Source organism: Pinus tabuliformis, chromosome 1_2 (genome assembly GCF_031772625.1).
Source record: "Pinus tabuliformis cultivar Carrire ecotype Pingquan chromosome 1_2, CPIR1, whole genome shotgun sequence".
Lineage (NCBI taxonomy): Eukaryota > Viridiplantae > Streptophyta > Pinopsida > Pinales > Pinaceae > Pinus > Pinus tabuliformis.
The window spans coordinates 886,876,968-886,896,969 of NC_142298.1; the positions used below are offsets into that span (position 1 = coordinate 886,876,968).

Genomic DNA, 20,002 nt, shown 5'->3' on the forward strand with positions numbered 1-20,002 from the left:
ATGTCTGGGTATCCATACAAGATGGGGAATGATGAAATAATGCGAAGGTATGTGCCTTAGTTTGAATGAAGCAGCATCCTTGCAGATGCTCATGGGGGAACTGCGGGAGGACATTACGAAGGAGAGAAACCGCGTAGAAGATTCTACACGCGGGGTTGTGGTGGCCAACCCTTTATCAGGATTCAAAAGCATATTGTAAGGATGTATATCAAAGAATAGGCAGGCCATTGCGGAGGAATGAAATGTCATTGAATCCACAAATAACGTTGCAACCCTTTGAAAAGTGGGTGATATATTTTGTGGGACCTATTCAGCCCCAAGGAAAGATAGGCATGAGGTACGTTATCACTACGACGGAGGACTTGACTCGTTGCGCAGAAGCACAGCTGGTGAAGGATTGCATGGGCGCGACTACTGTGAAGTTTCTATTTGAGCATGTACTGACGCAATTTCAATGAGTGATCAAGGTACACACTTCCTGAATGAGATAATTAGTGCACTAACGAAGGAATTTTAGGTGTATCACCAGAAGAGCACACCTAATGGAGGACTCAATATAGAGAATGAGGCCGACAATCCCATGGTCAGTAGCCTGAAAGGGGTAGGAGTGAATATGGTTGAGCTCCCTCGAGAGACATTATACCTCTTGCAGGATGGAGTCACTGCGAAACTTCAAGCCTGGGAGAGTCGTGCTCTATAGGTGGTGAGCAAGAAACACATAAAAATTGAGTAATTGGGTCTACAACACAATGAAGTAGTGGAGAAAAATAAGAAAATAATGCAGGTAGTGGAAGAAGCCTGCCGGATGGTCCTAGAGTTGGACATTTACGTAGAATAATTGGTGGAGGTGTGCATCCATAAGTTGGCCATAGGGGTGCACGACACCTGAGAAAAGATGGCCAGGGTTCAGCTGGAGTTGAACTTGCAGATAATAGAATTTTAGTTGAAGGCTCAGCCTTCAACTCCGCTGGAAGTTAGGGAACAACATACCACCATTGTTACAACAACAATAGTGGTAGTCGACAGTGCAGTAGCAGACTGCATGCATGTTTTTGAATAGTCACTCGCGGTCCTATCCACCCTGTAGGAGGACCCGAATGTAGAGCGTCTAAAGACAGAGGCACACAAGTTACAGGAAAATATGACGAGGTCAAAGGGACTGCGTAGACAGTTTCCCTTACAGAGATTCTCGCACGGATGCAGGAGGCAAAGGTGCTCAAGGAACAAGTGGATCCTTCTCATTATAAAGAAGTGGTCTTAAAAGCATGCCTACCGCCATGGATAGATGAGGCTTATGCAATCACAACCTCCATTGAAGGAAATCTCACGCAACTATAGGCATCTCAGCAGAAGATTCAGGGCAGAGGTTCAACATCAGTCACCAAGCAGCGAGTGGAAGAACTGCAGCAGGCGATCGCTCAGTGCGCTGCCGAGGTTGCGGTGATCCAAATGAAGCTGGGAGGTCTTCGTGGTAAGATATCCATACCTTTAGAGTGACTCGAGGGTGAGTCACAATGTTTGTGTTGGGGTCCTATTGAGTGTGGGATCCCCGAAGGGCACATAGATGTTAAAAATTCATAGGGTTTTCCACCCTTATTTTGGAAATGTAATGTTGGTTGTAGAAGATCTACCCATGGTCCACGGACCATGGGATTGTATAAATAATGCTAAAGCTCTAAGTAGTTAGAGGCAATGAGTAAGATTGAACACGTATGAGAGATAGCTCTGAAGTGGAAGTATATGTCTTGGGTCGTAGCATAGGTAGAGGCTCTACAACTGAGTGTGCAGAGGCCTAGAAGTCTACAGCTGAGTGGACAGACCCCTGCAGCTGAGTGCACTGGGCAGGTCGAGTCTGTAATTGTTCAAAATTATCAATAAAGAGAAGTATTCTACAATTTCTACGTCTTTATTTCCTCTTTATGCATCTAGCTATGTTGGGTATGAATTTTACTTATAATGCTTATATGATGCATGGATATATATGATTGTGTGGTTAAGTAACGCAAGTAATAACATCTGGTTAAGCGAAGCTAACTAAGATCTATTAATAAGACAAGTAAAATACTTATCCTAGTTTGGGAGATATCATAGCTCGTGCCCTAGCAGCACAAAAGTATATCATTCCTTGGTTAGGGTTGCGCAGAAGCCGATTTTATCCTTTCGCAAAGTTACTGAAGGTTGGAACAGAGGGCTAAGCAACTTACGCGCAGGCAGGTATAACTAGGATAAACCGACATCACAACCATCTCAAGGGTGTAGAAACTTGGTTCCAACATCGCCCCATACTACTTGGCGTGAGACTTCAGTCTGCGTTCCACAGGCTGATGTTAAAAGGGCCAGTAGTGTAGGGATATTTTTGGCTAATTAACGTTGAACTTGGGTTAGGCCCCCCCAGGCCAACACTAGGTAACTATCTATACTGCTTCACTGCAGCATCCATAAGAGTTCGTTCGAAAAGTCAAAGATGAATGTAATCATCAATGTAGGAATTCGAGGAGCACTAGAGGTGATATGTCATCACATGGGATTGTGGATCCTCTTTTTCTTTTCCTTCAAACTTTAGGCAATCACTAAGAATCTTGGATGGAACTAGAGGCCAGTATGGCGAATGAAGAATCAGGTCATTCGTGAGCTTAGACACATCTAGAAATTATAGCGTAGCGAAGAATGGAAATTGGGTATTGAAAGGCATTTAAGGTCGATAAGGGGGCCCAACTGATGGGGCCCAGCCATGTTGGTAAGGATTTTTCCCCATAGTGGAGGATTTTGTCCATATGGCATTTGATTTTTCCCCCACTATAGGTTACCTTGCCCGTAGGGAGGATTCTAACCTTAAAACCCTTAAAACTGTCTAGCCAAAGGCTATTGATACACAACATACGGGTTAAAGGCTGTTGAGCCTCCTGGCCTTGGACATATGGATTTTGCATCTGATGTCCCTGAGCATAAGGGTTTTGGACCTGGTGCCCCTGGAAGAAAGGGTTTTGGACCTGCTGCTCTTGGACATAAGGATTCTTCACTTTCTGCCCTTGGACATAAGGATTTTGCACCTCTTACTGGAGGAATTGACCATGGCCTTTCCCTTGCAAGGGTTGATCCCGTTGATATGAGTATAAGTGTTGCTACTACTTGGGTTGACCTTGTTGCTGCAAGGGCTAACCTTGCAGATGTAAAGGTTATCCCTGCGGTTGCAAAGGTTTACCTTGTGAAGGAATAGGCTGGGATGATTGCAGCATATATTGCACTTGTGGTTGGATGGTTTGCTACAACTGTTATGAGGGTTTCCCCTGCAGTTGTTCCAATTTTCCTTGCTGCAGCATCATCTGTCCTTACCGCTGCATGGATGGCCCTTGCTCCAATGAAGGTTTCCCCTGCTACTGCAGGAGTTGTCTTTGCTGCTACAAAGGTACTTGAACAGTTCTTGGAATGACACCTTGAAAGTTCTCGAACTATATCTGGCCATACCCACCAGACAAGCTAGACGAACCACCTGGACATAAGGTCCAAGCTAAGGGATGTAGGGCGGATTAACCATTGCTTGTGAACCATATGGGATATAAGGAGGTCGATATTGAACCTGACCCATATTAGGTTGCTGGTACTAAATGTTACTTGACCTAGACAGACAAGAGGGTTCGGTTGTTGGTGTTAGACATTGTTTGATCCAGTAGGACCAATAGGGTTTAGAATGGCACCCTAAGAGGGCTGGGTCATTCCAATCATGTGAGCTTGTGAACCACTCACATTGGTTGTACCGGACATCACAGAACCATTCATACTTTACCTCCCAGGGGGTGGCGGATTCCATCCACTCACTAGAGGGTTCGAAGAAATAACAATGACATGACTCGAGATCGTTGGTTGAACCAGACGGGTCACTTGGACCAACGAAACAAGAGGATTTGGAATGGTGGTTTACACTGGGACTGAAGTAACTGTAGAAAGCACCATATGTTGGGAGGTCCGGTTTTGAATGAACAAACCCGAGGTAGGCATAGCGCAAGATTCCCAAATAATGTTGTGATATAGTGATGAGGCAGTAGGCGTGCCTAGAACCAACTGAGCTAAAATCATGTAATTACATGGTTACTCAGGATGAACACTGGTTAGAATGATTCCCGTGTAAGGGAAACCTTTGGGAGGGAAATTATACTCCTGCTCTTCGAGTGTGCGTGGAGTGGAAACCTCCCAGTGACTCGAAGAGGAGACTGAGATTTTTCCCTATGATTCCATGCATCAAAACAAGCGACGATGGAATACCAAAGATGTTTGATGGGATAATTCCAATGGAATACCTGGCTGATCATACGGAGAGTATGGATGCTAAGGTGATATCACAACAGGATCAAACAAAGGATTTAGAGGATAAACAACCAGTCAAAGCTGACCTTCAGAAGTTGGCAGACTCTCAGGAGTCTAGATAGGATTATCAGGAGATTCCAAGCCAATGTTAGAAAGTGACCCATTATTTGAAGGGGGAGGATGAGATGGCAAAGGTTGAATACTCAGAACATTTCCAAGCTCAACACCTTGGTCCTCAAGCGACTGTGGCAATTCAGGAAAAGGCTCCTCAGACAATCTCTTAGATAGAGGAGAGGAAGAATAACTAGGTGAACCAGTTCATTCAACCATGATGATTTTGTCTCAAATAATGAGAAAAGAGATTGATTCCAATGCTTTAAAATGTATTTATATGTATACTCACGATGTGGTTTAAAAAAGACAAGCATGGATGTTATATGATCGTGGGCAACAATTTTTTAAGACGCAAAAACAAACTAGTGTTCTTTCATGTTTTAAGAGTCAGAAAAGAACTAAAGGTGGCTCTATCATTTGCAGTTTGAAACGAGCTTGAAAGGACAGGCACTTGGGTGATCTTTTATATTTAGGGAGTCAAAAAGATCAAAATGACTACTCAGGATGATCTAAGCAAAAAGGATTACTAGGTAACTGTGAACTACAGAATGCCTCCTGACGAATGGAGAAGTACGGGCAAGAAATCTCCCTGAATGTTGTGTTCGGTGTATCACGTTTACAAGGTAGTAGACTCAACTTCCTATGGATAAAATATTTCAACCTAGTGGGGTCTCCCTTTATATACACGATGGTATGGGGAGCACAAGTCCGTACTATCACTATCTAGTGCCGAAGCGAATGATAGATGCTAGGTTTAAAGACGTCGGAACATGTCTCTAGCCCAGACCTTCTAAATGTGATCATTAGGTTTCAAATGCACCTTAGGTTAATTAAATACATTTTAGAGTTTATATTGAAATTATGTCTTAGTTTTCGAGCCTTATCAATGTGACTCAAAAAACACCTATATGTAGCTAAATGAGACAAGACCCTTCCAAGTTGATGAATTGTCTACAGTAATGAGAGTAGAAAACACACTCAAATGCAGCAAAACAAGAAATTGAAAGAAAAATGAACTTTTCACTATTTTTCTTTTGAAAGAAAAATAATGAAAAACTCTTTCCAATTCCTATCTTTCCTATCAAACGCACTTCAAGTAGTCCTTTCACTAGTAAAGACAATTCATTTATTTTCCAATGCAAATGACGATGCAACTCTAGTTTTCAATGATGCTAACTAATGTAAAATATTGATTCAACAAACTAGAATTATGTATTTTTGATTGAAATGACAGAATAAATCTTTCACAAGTACTTCACACTTCAATGAAACATTTCCAATACAATCAATCACACACAAATCCAAAGAACAAAAGAGAATTCCTTTCAAACTAGTGAAGCAAAGACTCAACCAAAAATAAGATGAGAAATGTGATCTATGCTCAAACAACAAACGACACTTTTCAAGCTTGTTAAATGGAAACCAAAGCAACAAGGACTAATCAAATGAAATGCAAGGAGCAACTTTGACTATTGACTTGAATTGTTGAGCATGCAAAAAGGTGAATGGGTGATGACCTATATTCCCTAGGGTTATACACCATCCAAGAACTCAAGAAACCAAGTGAAGAAAATGAAAATCAAACAAGCATACAAACCAAGCTAAAAGATATTTCCAGTCAGGGAGAACACAGTCAAAACAAGATGAGAGACAGAAATGAGAAGGGAAGGACACACTGGCTATGATCTAGGTGAAGTCTTGATCTTCACCTACAGGAATCGGCATGACTGCCTAACTAACAACAAGCACCAGAAGGAGGTCGATGCGACTGTTTTTGAGAAACTCACGCTAATCTGTGAAATGGTTAGAAAAATAAACACACTGACCAAGGATTCAAGGAAAAAAAAAAAATCAAAGGCTAAAACTAGACTTGCCACTGGAAATTTCAGGCTCAGAGTAGTAAACTAGGAAAATAAGAGAACACTAAAGGGAAATGGTGACACTAGAAAATTTCACACAGAACCATAAAATTACAATCAACCAAACAGAAGGATTGGCTCCCCAGTGGAGTTGCCAATTTTTGGTGCAGTTAAATTCTCAGTGTGGACACAAACAATTCCTCTAGCCCGAGAGAGAAGGTCTAGCCACAAACACACAATCTATGGAAAATCTACTTAATCTAGAATCAATTAAAAGGCTCTTATAATGCTATTCCACTTGGTGATGATCTTTCTTCCTCACTCCAGCTATCTTCCGTTTCCTTCCTTCAAATACCTGAAACAAGAAAACAAACAACAACAACAAACATGACAACATAAAATATTGTATTCATCTTACTTAATAGGTCAACGAACATTAAGCCATAAAGATGTAAAATAACACGTCATGTAGGAAATCAATTAATAGTTGTATTCAAATAAATCATAAAGAGATTACAACCAATACCTTGACATTGTTGGTCTCCTCCGACGTATCCAGGTTCCCACACTTCTACCAGCATCTCATGGGTAGCCCCAAAAATGGAAGTTTTAAGGCCTCTTCCCTCTATTCTCAAACCAAACCAAAACACACTATTCTCCCTCAAACATACAATAAGCTATAGATGTCTTGTTGATCATTCAAACTCACTCGAAAACTAGTTTAGCTCGGGAAAAGAGAGGTTTATATAGCTTGTATGGATGGGAGATAGTTCCTATCATCATGGGAGAAGGTCTTATCTCTTGGGTTTGTTCAATCCTAATAGGGGAAAGGAGCCCAAACTAATTTCCTCGGCTCCATCCAACCCAACCATCTACAAGACTTCTGTTACGAAGCTTCTAGAGCTGGAAGATTTGACTCCACATTTAAAAAACCTACCAAAAGAGGATTGATAGGACTGGAAAAGGGCTCAGTCACTCTGTACGGCATTAGGGTTAGTTTTAATCTCTGCAAACCGGCGCAGGAAGGAAACTGGTCAGTAGCACTGGTCTTGTAAACTAGGATAAAAGGAAGATTCTTGGGAAATGATGAAAAGGGGAATTATTTTTGTCATGAAGAGGGACATACTGGGAGTTTCTTCATGATGGGAAAGAATGTCGGGTTCACTATAGAAGTCCTCCAGGATCATGGATGGGGAGTACAAGGACAACGACGGAATGTTTTGTAACATATATACATATGATACTTCGATTATATTTTATGTTTTAATGTGATGAATGATTTATATGCCAATCCAATGCTTCATTAGAAATATAATATACTAAGGAATTTTTTGATGTGGAATGTAAACAATTGTGAAGTAAATAAATGGCCTTTGTAATAAGCGCACTCTTAGAAATTGGCGATACAAATAGGGGTCTCGTACCTGATAGATGTTATTCAGTTGAGATACTGCCAGTTGTAAGTCTAAATAAACTACTAACGAATAAATATCAAGAGATATCGCTTTAGATAGTAAATTAATAAAAATAGTATATTCAACAATATTATTCGAAACGGGATTGATACATACTCCTCTCAAAAAATTAATTGGCTAGATTGATAATAAATCACCCAAGCCATGGAAGTAAGGTTCCGGGTGTGTCTATTGGCACTATCGGCAAACCCTAGATATATCAAATATTCCATTGATACCTGCCAAAGTAGATCAAAAATATCAACATCACTAAAACCGATAGATATATATGTACAATCATACAATATATACAAACAAGTAAAAGGTCATCCGAAGCCTAAGCAAAGAAGTTCTTAAGGTAGAACCCATTTCGGGGTTCTGCCAACTTGGTTCCTTCAAAAGTCTATCAATTCATAACTTCTGTTTTTTAAAACTTTCTTGACAATAAAGGGACCATACCACATAGACTTAAAATTTCCTGCCCCCAAGCCATCTTTGTCTTAATTATAGACCAAGACAAGGTCACCTTCAGAAAAATTTCTAGGACATACAACTTTATCATATTAATTTTTTACCCTCTTTTTATGGGCTTCATTTATTGTGGCAGCATATCGATGCTGCTCGTTAAGATGCTGCAAATGAATGAGGTGTTCTTCGAGACTAGAAGTCTCAGGAAGAAGTTCAACAACCAGTTTAAGGGAAGGAATTTCACATTCTACACCAAAAATAGTTTCCAAACCGTAAACCTATTCCAAGGGATTAAAACCAGTGGTAGTCTTAACTTACATACGGTATGCCCAAAGTGCCAGATATAACATGATGTGCTAATTGGATCTAGATTTGTAAATCGTCCTTTGCAGGACGATTTTAAGGGATTTGTTCACGGCTTCGACCTGCCAATTAGACTGAGGATAATACAGATATGAATACTCCTATCGGAAACCCAAATTGAGAACTAATTCAAACATCAGTTGATTTTGGAAATGACTTCCATGGTCAGTGGTGATCCCTTTAGGAATAATTAACCAGGAAATAACTTGATCGAAGAGAAACAAGATCGTTGTTTAAGTGCCATTCTTGAAAGTAGGCATGGGCTTAGCCCACATAGCAAAGTAGTCTACGACCACTATGATATACTTCTGATTTCCTGCCGAAGGCGGATTACAAGTAGTAAAATCAATGCCCCACTTTCTCAAAGGACCGACAGTGATAACAAGGAAAAGTAGAGCTATATGTGCACACATTTTTTGAGTATAAACCTAACAAGGATGGCATCTCTTGACCACTTCAATACAATATTTGAAGATTGAAGGCCAAAAGTAGTATGCTCGCAATTTTTTTTGGCTTGTAGCAAGCCGAGATAGATGACCACCACAAGCTCCACTGTGGAAATAATTAATCATTGAATCTACCTCTTCCAAGGTAAAACAATGTCTAAGGATTGAATCAATCCTGTGATGATATAAGGTGTAACCTAAAATAACATAATTCTTAGTGAGGTGACACAATTTTCTACACTCGTCCTTGGAAAAAGCAAGCAGAAACTTAGAAGTCTAGAGATATATAATGATATCTCCATACCAAGGATCTTGAGAGGAAATAAGAAATATATGTTCATTAGGAAAAATTTCCTTGTGAATGATTTCTTCCTCACAAGATATCTCTGATATCAACTTTGTAAATACTAAATATTCCTTAGCTTTAGTCAACCTGAATTCGAGATCGATTTCTTATAGAATCACAATCCATCTATTATATTTCCCCCCAATAACTTGCGTACTGAGAACAAACTGAAATGGATTGACGACTACTAGGACAAATGTTTTTCGAAGAAAAATATAATTTCGAAGCTGCTAGATAGCATGGAAAACTACCAAAGCTAATTTTTCGATTGGAGAATAGCACAGTTCAAGACCTACCAAGCCTCAGCTCAGATAGTAGATTACCTTCTCACAAAAGGCATCATCTTCCTGAACTAGAACCATACCAATGGTTGATTTTGCTGTATTGAGATACAAGAGGAAATCTCTTCTATAATCACGTGGACTCAACAAAGGAGCAGAGGTTAATTCCTTTTTCAAATCATCAAAATATTGTTGCACAAAATCATCCCATAAAAATGGGACTCCTTTCTTAAGCAATTCCATAAATCCTTTTGTGATCTTGGCATAATTGGGTATAAATCTCCTCAAGAAATTTTCTTTTCCTTGGAGACTTTGAATTTGATGTATGGAAGATTGGAAGGAAACTGAAGTATTTCCTCAACCTTGAAGGGATATACATGAATCCCCTCTATTGATACAATGAATCCCAACAACCGACGAGATGTGACTATGAAAACACACTTATTCAGATTCAACCGGATTTTATAAATATGATGTCGCTAAAAAATAAACCGAAGATGTGTAGGATGAGCAATTCTCTTTCAAGAATGAGCAACTAAATTATCCAAACATGCTTGGATAATGTGCTTGATGTTGTGAAAAGCATAAGACATGGCCTGCTGAAAGGTAGCTCCAGCATTTTTGAGGCCAAAAGGCATCTTTTTGTATGAAAACGTACTCGAGGGATAAATAAAATATGTCTTGTGCTGATCTTCTAGACGAATAGTAATTTGATTATAACCAGAGAATCCATCCATAAACCAAATAATCTCATTACTCGCACATTCATCAATGGTTTGATCAATAAAGGGCGTGGGGTAATTTTTCTTAAGACAAGCCTTATTTATGTCCCTAAAGTCAATACATACTCGAATCATTCCTTTGTTTTTGTCTATGGGGACTGGATTAGAGACCCACTCAGTTAAAGGAACGGGGTATATGAAACCCACCTTAAGCAGCTTCTCGACTTCAACTTTGATAGTTGCTTCTTTTCTAGGATTGTCTGGTTGAAGTTTTGGATGAATAGGTTTAGCAATTTCATATGCCTTGATCTCATGCTGGACTATAGATGGATCTATTCTAGGAATTTCCTTAGAAGACCAAGCGAGCACATCACAAAAATCTTTGAAGGGATAAGTATAAGTTTGAATTTATTCAGGGGAATAGTCAGCTCCAATGAAGACATTTTTAATGACGTTGGGATTCCTAGAAATCTTCACTGGTATAGTTTGTGAGATAATAGACATGTTACCTTCAGCAAAAAACTGTGCTGGGGCCAAAGTGTTTAGAACTACATGAACATCCCTAGTAGAAGGACTGGACAAAATTGACTCAACTTCCCACAAATTATGGAGGAAATAGAATGATGATGCAAATCATCCCAATGTCTATCAACACCGATCACTGCTTCTAGAACTGCACCTTTAGATGGTAGGACAATAGCTAAGCAATCCTGAGAAGACGTTGAATCGAGGGTCGAGGCTAGAGCCACATCTCAATCTAGCTCCTTTGGTGAAAAAGGAGTAGGATCGGAGTTTGCAGAGTTAACAATTTACTAATGAGAAACTTTTCTATAGACATAGGACATGCCATTCCACCTACCAACCCTTCATATAATGTGGTGGTAGATGAGGGTAAAGGCCAAGGGTCTGAAAAATAATGAGTTCTAAAGAACTCTCTTCGAGAAGGTCCCTTGGAGGATGAAATAAAAATAATTCTAGTCATAGGAGAAGGAAGATCAAAACTACCCATTAAGGAAGAGTACATTCCAACTCCTAAATTCCCTATAGGTTGTTTGGGATTGTCCTCTAATGGAATACTAGAATTAGAAGATGCGGGGGAGTCACCCAGAGAATAATCCATCTAATCAACCTTTACAGTTCTCCCTTCATGAGGAAAGCAAATGATGCGAAATAATGATGATACAATGGAATCCATCTCGTAAATCCAATTCCTGCCTAAAAGGAGGTTGTATTCCAAATTCACATAGACTATTTCTACTTCAATATTTACCACATTTTCCCCAACACAGATGGGAAAGGATGGAATAATGCCATGTGGCCTATGAGAATGACAATCAAATGTTGTCAACAAGGTTGGTGAAGGAACAACTTGAGGCGATCCAATAGCATTCCAACATGACATGGACATTAAACATGTGGAAGCTCCCTAATCGATAACAGTTCGAAAGATATTGGTCTTTTGATATGTAGACATTATCTAGAAATCCATATGATGCAGGAATCTCTTCTAGATGTTTGACATATCAAACGTAATCACAAGAAATTTTCTTGGATCAACTGCTCTGATCACAGTGAATAATGCACTCCTTTGCATGGGACATGACTGGAGTACCTATAACCCTAACATAGCACAAGGAATCTAAGCCAGATATTCTACAATCAAGTAGTTCTGGGCTACCCTAGAATTAGGGTCAATGCTCAAGCATTTTGCAGAGCCTTTCGGTATCGGAGGTATAGAGTCAATAGAGGGCCTCTGAATATGCAGTGGCTCTGAAACATCAGAAGAAAACTTAGCCTTAGATGACTCTAATTCACCATAATCACGTGATGATGTAGCAATGCCAATATGTGAACTCATCATGTAGACATTTGATGTATTATCCTCTTCCTGGTTGCCCCCTGCAAGTGTACCAGTACTAAAGTTCATGCCAGCCAATAACTGCTCCCCTTGGGGAAAAGGGTTAGTGAGGACAACCTGGGGGCTAGAACACCCTTTGCTGAACTAATAAGCACTAAGCATCTTGGACCTTAGGGCATAGATGAGTCAAATGATCTCCATGCACAACTTTCATGGAAATTTTAATTTTTTCTTAGACTCTTTCCTATCCCCTCCAACATCACTGCTAGGTTTGTTTGTGTTACCTTTCCCATCCTAGTTCTTTTTCTTACCTCGTCCTTTCTTCTTCCCATTATATTGTTGGTTTCCTTTAGGGTTAGAAGTTTGGACGACATTTACAAATGTAGGTTGAGAAGGCATAGGCATGGATGGTGATGCCTTCATAGAAGAAGCAATTTGTAAAGACAACTATTGCAATTGATTTCACAGGTTATCTGTGTTAGCATTGATAGATATGATAGCCTATCGGCATGGGGACCTAGCTTCGACTTGGCTATATCAACCTTATATCTAGCAGCATCCACAAAATCTTTTGAAGAACCCCAGATTGAGAATATATAAGTTCTAACTGTTGGGCCTTAAAATTAGCATGTTCTTTGGTGAACACACTAGAGAGTGACACGTCCTTAAAGATATCGGGTTGTAAAGATTTAATAAATCATTCAAGAATAAATTCTTCTGGAATATCGACTTTAATGAGCCTCTTCCTTCTCCTCCATTCCTGGATGTGATCTAAAATGTGGTTTGCCTGATCCTGGTGAAAATTAGCCAAAAGATCAGTTCCAGCATCATAGCGGACATGTAATTGGAAATGGTTCAAAAATATTGTAGCCAAATCACAGAAAGAAGTGAAGGTCCTCCCTAGAAGTTCAATGTAACACTTAGCTACATTTCCAGTTAGGGTATGTTGGAACAATCTGAACCTGATTGAATCATCTATCAGGGAGTTTGATGAACATCATAAGTGCAAAGTGGTTACATGGTTACCCAGATCTTCACCATTTTTCCCTGCAAATTTAGGTCTATCTAAGTGAAGTTTAGTTTGGACCATAGGCCAAACCAAGTTATATCTAATTGGACCATTAGTCAACTTAGAAAGATATGGAAAGTTTAACGTTGCTAAGAAAGGTAGTCATGGAGGACCCTAAGGATTCAACCCAGTGTGGGCGGGATTCCCAACATTTTGAAAAGAATTCCCTCGATTTAAAGCATCAGGTTGCCTAAAGTAACTCGTAGACCCAACTGAACCATAAGGAGCTCCTTGTGGTCCAGAAAAAACTAGAGTTTTACCAACTCCTACTGAAAACATTTCCGTAGCCCATAAAATTGTCCCCTAGAGAGGTGTTAAAAGGCGCAGAGAGCCCTTGGTAAGCGTTCCATGCATTAGTATAGGAAGAAAAGTGTTGGATTGAACTAATAGAAGATTACAACATATTCCCCTATTGGCTAAAATAAGATTGATTCCCAGCTCCAATCCCATGAACGTAGGGTTATTCCAACCTTGAAAAGGATTATAACTTTGACCCGTAGAGGGAAAAGTTATTGATCCCAAATATGGGTTGGAATGTGGTATATGACCACCCCCAAATGGGAAACCCTGAAAAGAAGCTAACCTACTTGCAAGGATGTCATGGACATGGAGGCAGCTGATGGAATACTTAATGGAACTAAATGAATTTCACTGGTCAGTATTCTAAAAGGGAAAAAACCAATGTTAGAGGAAAAAGCTTGAGTACTCCGACTCGAATATGGAATGGAAGTAGATCCAAATATAATAGTGCTAGGAGTAAAGAAAGGTATGGAAATCGTTCCTCCTCCTTGTATGGATACAAGAGTCTGCATACTAGTAGCACCCATTGTGGATGTTGTGCTTCCAGCAGTGGTCATTGAAGGAAACGATCGATATAAAACTGGGCTTAAAGGCCTGTTGGTCGGAGTCCCGATGTACAATAAAATGTCTAGGTGATTAGGAGGAAGAGCAGAATTAGGAGTCAATAGATACTATTGAATCTCTTCGACCTCAATAATGTCTTCCGACTAGAAGAGGACTGTAGAAAGAATAGGAGTGTTCCTCTCCAACTCTCTACTTGTACTAGGTCTATCTTGTGAACCAATAACTCCAACTAGAGGATCAATCTCCGATGCATTTGCTTCCACTGATTGAAAATCACTGGCAAAATTGCTCCAATGGCTTCGAGGAGAAGGCTCAGGACTGGTAGGTGAAATTCCATGAAGTCTCCTAGACCGATGAATCGGTCGATCAACCACTTTGAATTATTTTTATGAAATCTAATTAAAGACTCAAAAAAGTTTTAAAACTAGGCCAGCTAGGAGCAAAGAGAACTCTCTAAAAATCCCTAAAGGTGCAGTGATCAAATTACTTCCAAGTATTTCCATTCTAGGTGATGAGGATGAGACACCAAAATACAAGAAAGAAAATAAACAAGGACCTTCTGAAAATAGTCTCGGGTAATCACGGCCCATGCCTACTAGTGAAGGTATCAGAAACAATTACGCTGACCTCCAACAAAACGATTTTCCAGTGATCCCTAGGAAAGGAATCTATGGGCACCAACTCATATCAAAAGCTGTGCAGAACAGTCGTGAGGCGGGATCCAACAAGTAGGAGAGGGGGTATCTCTCTTCCTTGTATTCACTCTCCCTCGTGATTAACTCCTAGTCATGGAGCTTTCCCGATCTTTCTAACGATATTGGGTTTTGCTCGTTATTCAACTTCTATGTTTGATAATTTGAGTGGCCTTGGAGATTTAGCTCTCCACTCACCTATTCCAAGGCCCTAATGAACTTAAAATTGTTTGTGTTTTCTAACGACAAAAATAAAAAGTTCTAGTTCATTTTATTAAATCGCTTGATTTTAGAGGGCTGTTGTTTAAGTCAACGGTATAACAAGAGTGAAACTGATGACGTTTTCGATGCAAAAGAAACCAATAGAAACTTAACTATATGTATGCAGTTATTTTCTTTAAATGAAGAGGGATTTCTACTTGGGTTCTATGAAAAACATATATAAGAAAAATATTTTTATTTTCTTTTCTAAAACACTCCACACACATTGGAAATCTAAAAAGACTAAGAATGCTTATATGACACAATGTTATAGACATTTTTGGGCACTACAACCCCAAGCATGAAATTTCCATAAACCAAGGGCTCCTAAGTCCCTAAAAGGGTTGTTCTAACCCCTAAAGGAACAAGGTCAACAGATTAGAACCTCTCTCAGAAGTTCTCCATGAAAAACTGCTCAGAATTGGTCAAAACAGGATCATTTCAGCTGCTCCACTGGCCAAGTGCGTTGCATCTCACATAAATACACTGTGTGGGTGAGTTGCATTTCAAAAAGCCCTTCTATGGGGTGAGATGGGCGAGAAATGACAAATGGCAGTGTCATTCCGCGAGGTGGAGAGGCAATGGAAGCTTCCAGAATATTCTCCTGTGACACTTGCCTCTCTAAATTCGACCAAGGATGAGTAAGAGATCATCAATCTCCAAGTGGAAGCAAGAACTATCAGAGGGAAGACACTAATCAAATCATAAGCTGACTCTTCTCCATTACAGATATCTATATATGGATCCCTCATCCCAGAGATCCGGAGGCTGGAATTTTGCATATTGTAAGGAATTGCTATTGGTTTCTTGAGACAAACATCAGATTGTTGGGTGATCTAAGCTTTGTATGAGGTGAAGAGGGGCTTCTTTGCTGAGAGGTTGATGCTGGGTCAAAACAACTGGTTGTAACTCCTCTTGGCTCTTTCTTGTTTATCAATAAAAGCTATTCAAGTTTTCCTCCATGCTCTTGTATCATTGATGTTTGCTGCATTTGTATGGTCAATTTACATCTGATCCTAGATTGTTTATGATTATAGATCCATGTCTTTGTATAGTGCTATGCTACTGTGATCTTACAGGTACTTTGTGAAGCTGGGCGTGCAAGGGAGCAGGTAGCGAAAGACTATCAAAGAAGAGAGGAATCAAATCAGGAGATTAGCGCAAGACAGAGGTTGGTCTTCTTGTTCTTCTCTATTTATAATTCATAAAGGAAAAACGAAAGTAGCTTTTCTCTGTTTGTTTCTAAGGCAGCTGTCACACCTTAGTGGGATAGAGCAGTTCTATATAGACACTTTTCCCTGTAACAAAATGGCGACTCCGCTGGGGACGAATTAGTTTGTTTGTTTATCTTTCTTGTTGTCTATTTCATAAACTTACAGGTAGCATTCGAACTGCATTTGCCATAACAAATGCAAAGTAGATAAATGCTACTTCAATGCATCTACTGGATGTGTTTATGATTTAAACAACTGATTCACAAACTATCTAATTGCCCTTGTGATAGCTCTTAGATCCTCCTTAGATCTACCCCTGATTGTTGCATTACTGATTGCTTTTTGCTCGGCCAAAACCCAAGAACTGAACTGCAAACTGTGACCCGGAACCCAAACAGAATCTCGTTTCTGGCCCAGCGCAGGTACTGTTCAGAGAATCTGAACTTCAGCGCACTTCCCGAGTGGACAAGGTGCGCTGCATTTCAAATTCTCTGTGTTACAGGTGCGCTGATCAGACTAGGCTCTGTGTAGTTTTGGTTTCTGTGATTCATTCTTTCCAGTTCTATTCCTGAATTTTGCTGCCTGTGATCAGTATATGTCTGTTTGAAACCCCTTTTCCTTGTTGTTATTCCGCCTCCTTTGTACAAAAGAACTGTAGATGTTTTTGTGTGTTTGTTGAGTCATTTTCAGTTCTCCTTTGCAAAAGTAGCATAATCGTACTATCGTCCTTTGATTTGAAACTATTGCAAGTGTCAATTTCAATCGTAGGAAAGAATTTGATTGCTGTTGATGGTCGGTTATCCTGTTACTATTGCTTTTGGTCTGAATTTGTAATTTTCTAGTGTCAAGAACAAGTATTCATTTCCAAATCGTAAGGTGTTGTGATCGTCTCCATTTTTTATTTCGAAAGGAAACTTGTTGATATTTGTCGCTTGAAAAGAAATTCAGTTTTGTGCATCAACTTTCTTTTTAGCATTCATATACTAAGAAAGTCGAAAACAAATACATGCATGTGCATTTGCATATAGACAGTCTGATTGGCTTGATTTAGGAAAGTGAATTTAGAGTGTGCTCTTTGCTCTTTGTGAAAAGATTCTGTCTTTCTTTCCTTAGTAGCTAGGATTTTCATTACACAAAGAAGATAAAAAGTTTGTTTATCATCTTAGATTGCATTTTAGGAATTACATCTACATCTTGCGGTGAACCTGAAAGGCAAACTTCATAAGTAAGATCAACTATAAACTAAATTCAATGAATCTAACAATGCTTTGGAACTTAACGCACAACATTTAGAAGTCTATGCTAGAGACGTATTTCGGTGTTGTAAAGCCTGGTAACTGTTGTTCTCACTGATGGTTGGGTGATTCCTCCACTTTGAGGCGATAAGTGCCAGTACGGACTTGTGCTCCCACGTACCGTCAAGTATATTTTTGGAGATCCCAATAGGCTTAATCCTTTATCCATAGGAAACCGTGTCTGCCACCATATCGATCGCAATGCACTGAACACAGCATTCGGGAAGATTGACTGACGTACCGTAAAAAGTATTATGCAGTTTTGCGATTGGTTTGGTAATCCCTCTACCTAGATTTCCAGAGCAGTCCCTTTCGTTCCTTTTCAGACTCCTTAACAGAAAAGGTCCATCTGAGCACTTGTCACTTCAGGCTCATTAAAAATCGAAGGAGACTAGAGTCATCTTTTGTTTTTTCACGACTCTTAAAAATTGAAAAAACAAGTTGTGTCAAAGCATCTAAAATTGATTTTAAATGGAATACTCATTACCCTTTCCTACGTTGATCTTGGGTTGAGAAAATGGAATCCACCAACCAAGGAATCCCCCTTGGAGGAAATCCTAGTCCCTTCTTCTCTTGGGGAGATGTTGGTGCACCCCATCTGGCCATGTTGTCGCTTCCAAGACTGACAATCGGCTTGCCTGTATGGCTCTTCTCAACCTCTATCGTTCAGAACACTGCAATTCCTAAACAATCGAATCAGCAACTAGACGAGTCTAGAGTTACCCACCAACCTTCTACTTCCTCTAATTCTTCCTCTCCTCCTTCCTCTTCGCTTGATGGGGTTGGTAAAGCCAAAAGTCAAGTACCTGAGAAGAAGAAGGAAAAGAAGAAGAAAGAGAAGAAGAAGAAGGAGCCAAAAGCGAATGGGGGCAAACGAGCGTCGTCTAGCGAAAATCCACACACTGCACCGACCATGCCTAAATCGCCATGTGTCATTTGCAAAGGAGACCACTATCATAGAGATTGTTCTTGCATCCCTCAGATCTTAAGGGATTGGTCTCCTCGTTTGCACAACCTGGTGTCGTCAACCTCTGATGATCATGTTGAAAACACACCGTCAACTAGTGAAAGTGAAGCCCTGGGACAAAAAGGAAAATATAGATTTCCTTGTAAATTGTGCGAAGGCGATCATGCCGTCCACCATTGTCCCTTCTTAGACGAAGCTAAAAGAGTTTTGGACGATCATCTAGTTTCACCGTTACGACTTCCTCCTGGATATAAAAAACTCTTGCCAAGTCCATCACTAGTTGAAAATCCGGCTGGCCCGCTCAAGTGGTCGGCTGAAGCATCTATCATTGAAGACAAACCATCTGAACCCATACCAGATGAAAGTCAAAAGGTCGAGGTGGTAGTTGACCCGGTCTTGCCTTCAGAGGTTCCATCTTCAGATGATACAGTCATCAAAAAGAACAAGGATGACACCGTCCAAATTCTTTTCATAAGCACAGACTCCAACAAACATGGGGGAAATTTACCCATTCCTTTACTGCAGGAAGGAAGTTCGTCAGAGTCGTACCCGGCTGTCTATTCGGTCCCACCTCCAAGCAACCTAGTTGTCTCCTTCGACTGGAATCAACTAGGCAGACCCCGTTTACCAGCTAGCATACCATTCCGAATCATTGTTCAAATATATAGAATGGTTATGGCCAGTACCATCATAGATGAAGGGGCTTCTGTGAGTATCCTTTCCTCAACTGCTTGGAAAGCTCTTGGTTCGCCATCACTTTTGCCTGAGATGAGAAATCTAACAGGCTTTGATAAAGGAACCAGTCGACCGTTAGGGATCCTTCCCAATGTTCCCATAACATTGAGAGGGAAAACTGTTCACATGAACGTAATGGTAGTTCAAGGACCCCTAGATTACAATCTACTCCTTGGACGAGACTATATTTATTGCATGGGAGCAATTGTCTCCTCACTCTCTAGAGTAATGTGTTTTCCGCATGAAGGAAGAGTAGTCAAGCTCGTAGACCAGCTTTCATTCCCCGGTTCACGCATAGAAAATAGTCATATACCATCCCTAAATGGTCTTTTCACGCAAGAAATGTCTCAATCCCCAGTCCACCCACCTGATGAGCGCGAGTGATTCGGGGGACATGACTGAAACCCAGGGGGTATGCACCCTGGTCTGCTTCGGCAGGAAAACTTCGGGTATAGGGTAGGTTTCCGCGAGAGAATATGACTAGTCTGTACTCCCGTCCGTGATTGGAAGAGGGGGTTATTCTAGCACAAGATTCTCTTGTCAAAGTTATGTGAGTGGAGTAGCCTCCTTCACTCACCTTTGTCTATTTCGGTAAACATCGCCGAAGAAGTTTTTTGTTTGCACTGTGAATAAAACAATCTTTAGGTAACCTGTAAGAGGTAGGCCTCTCCCAGTAAAACAAATGTTTTAAC

General features: G+C 40.2%; 1 pseudogene; it reads left to right on the top strand.

The window, feature by feature from the left end:
- The first annotated feature begins 3,223 nt into the window (after window positions 1-3,223).
- LOC149208792 (phosphoacetylglucosamine mutase-like) overlaps window positions 3,224-20,002 on the top strand; it is a 32,160-nt pseudogene continuing 15,381 nt past the window's right edge.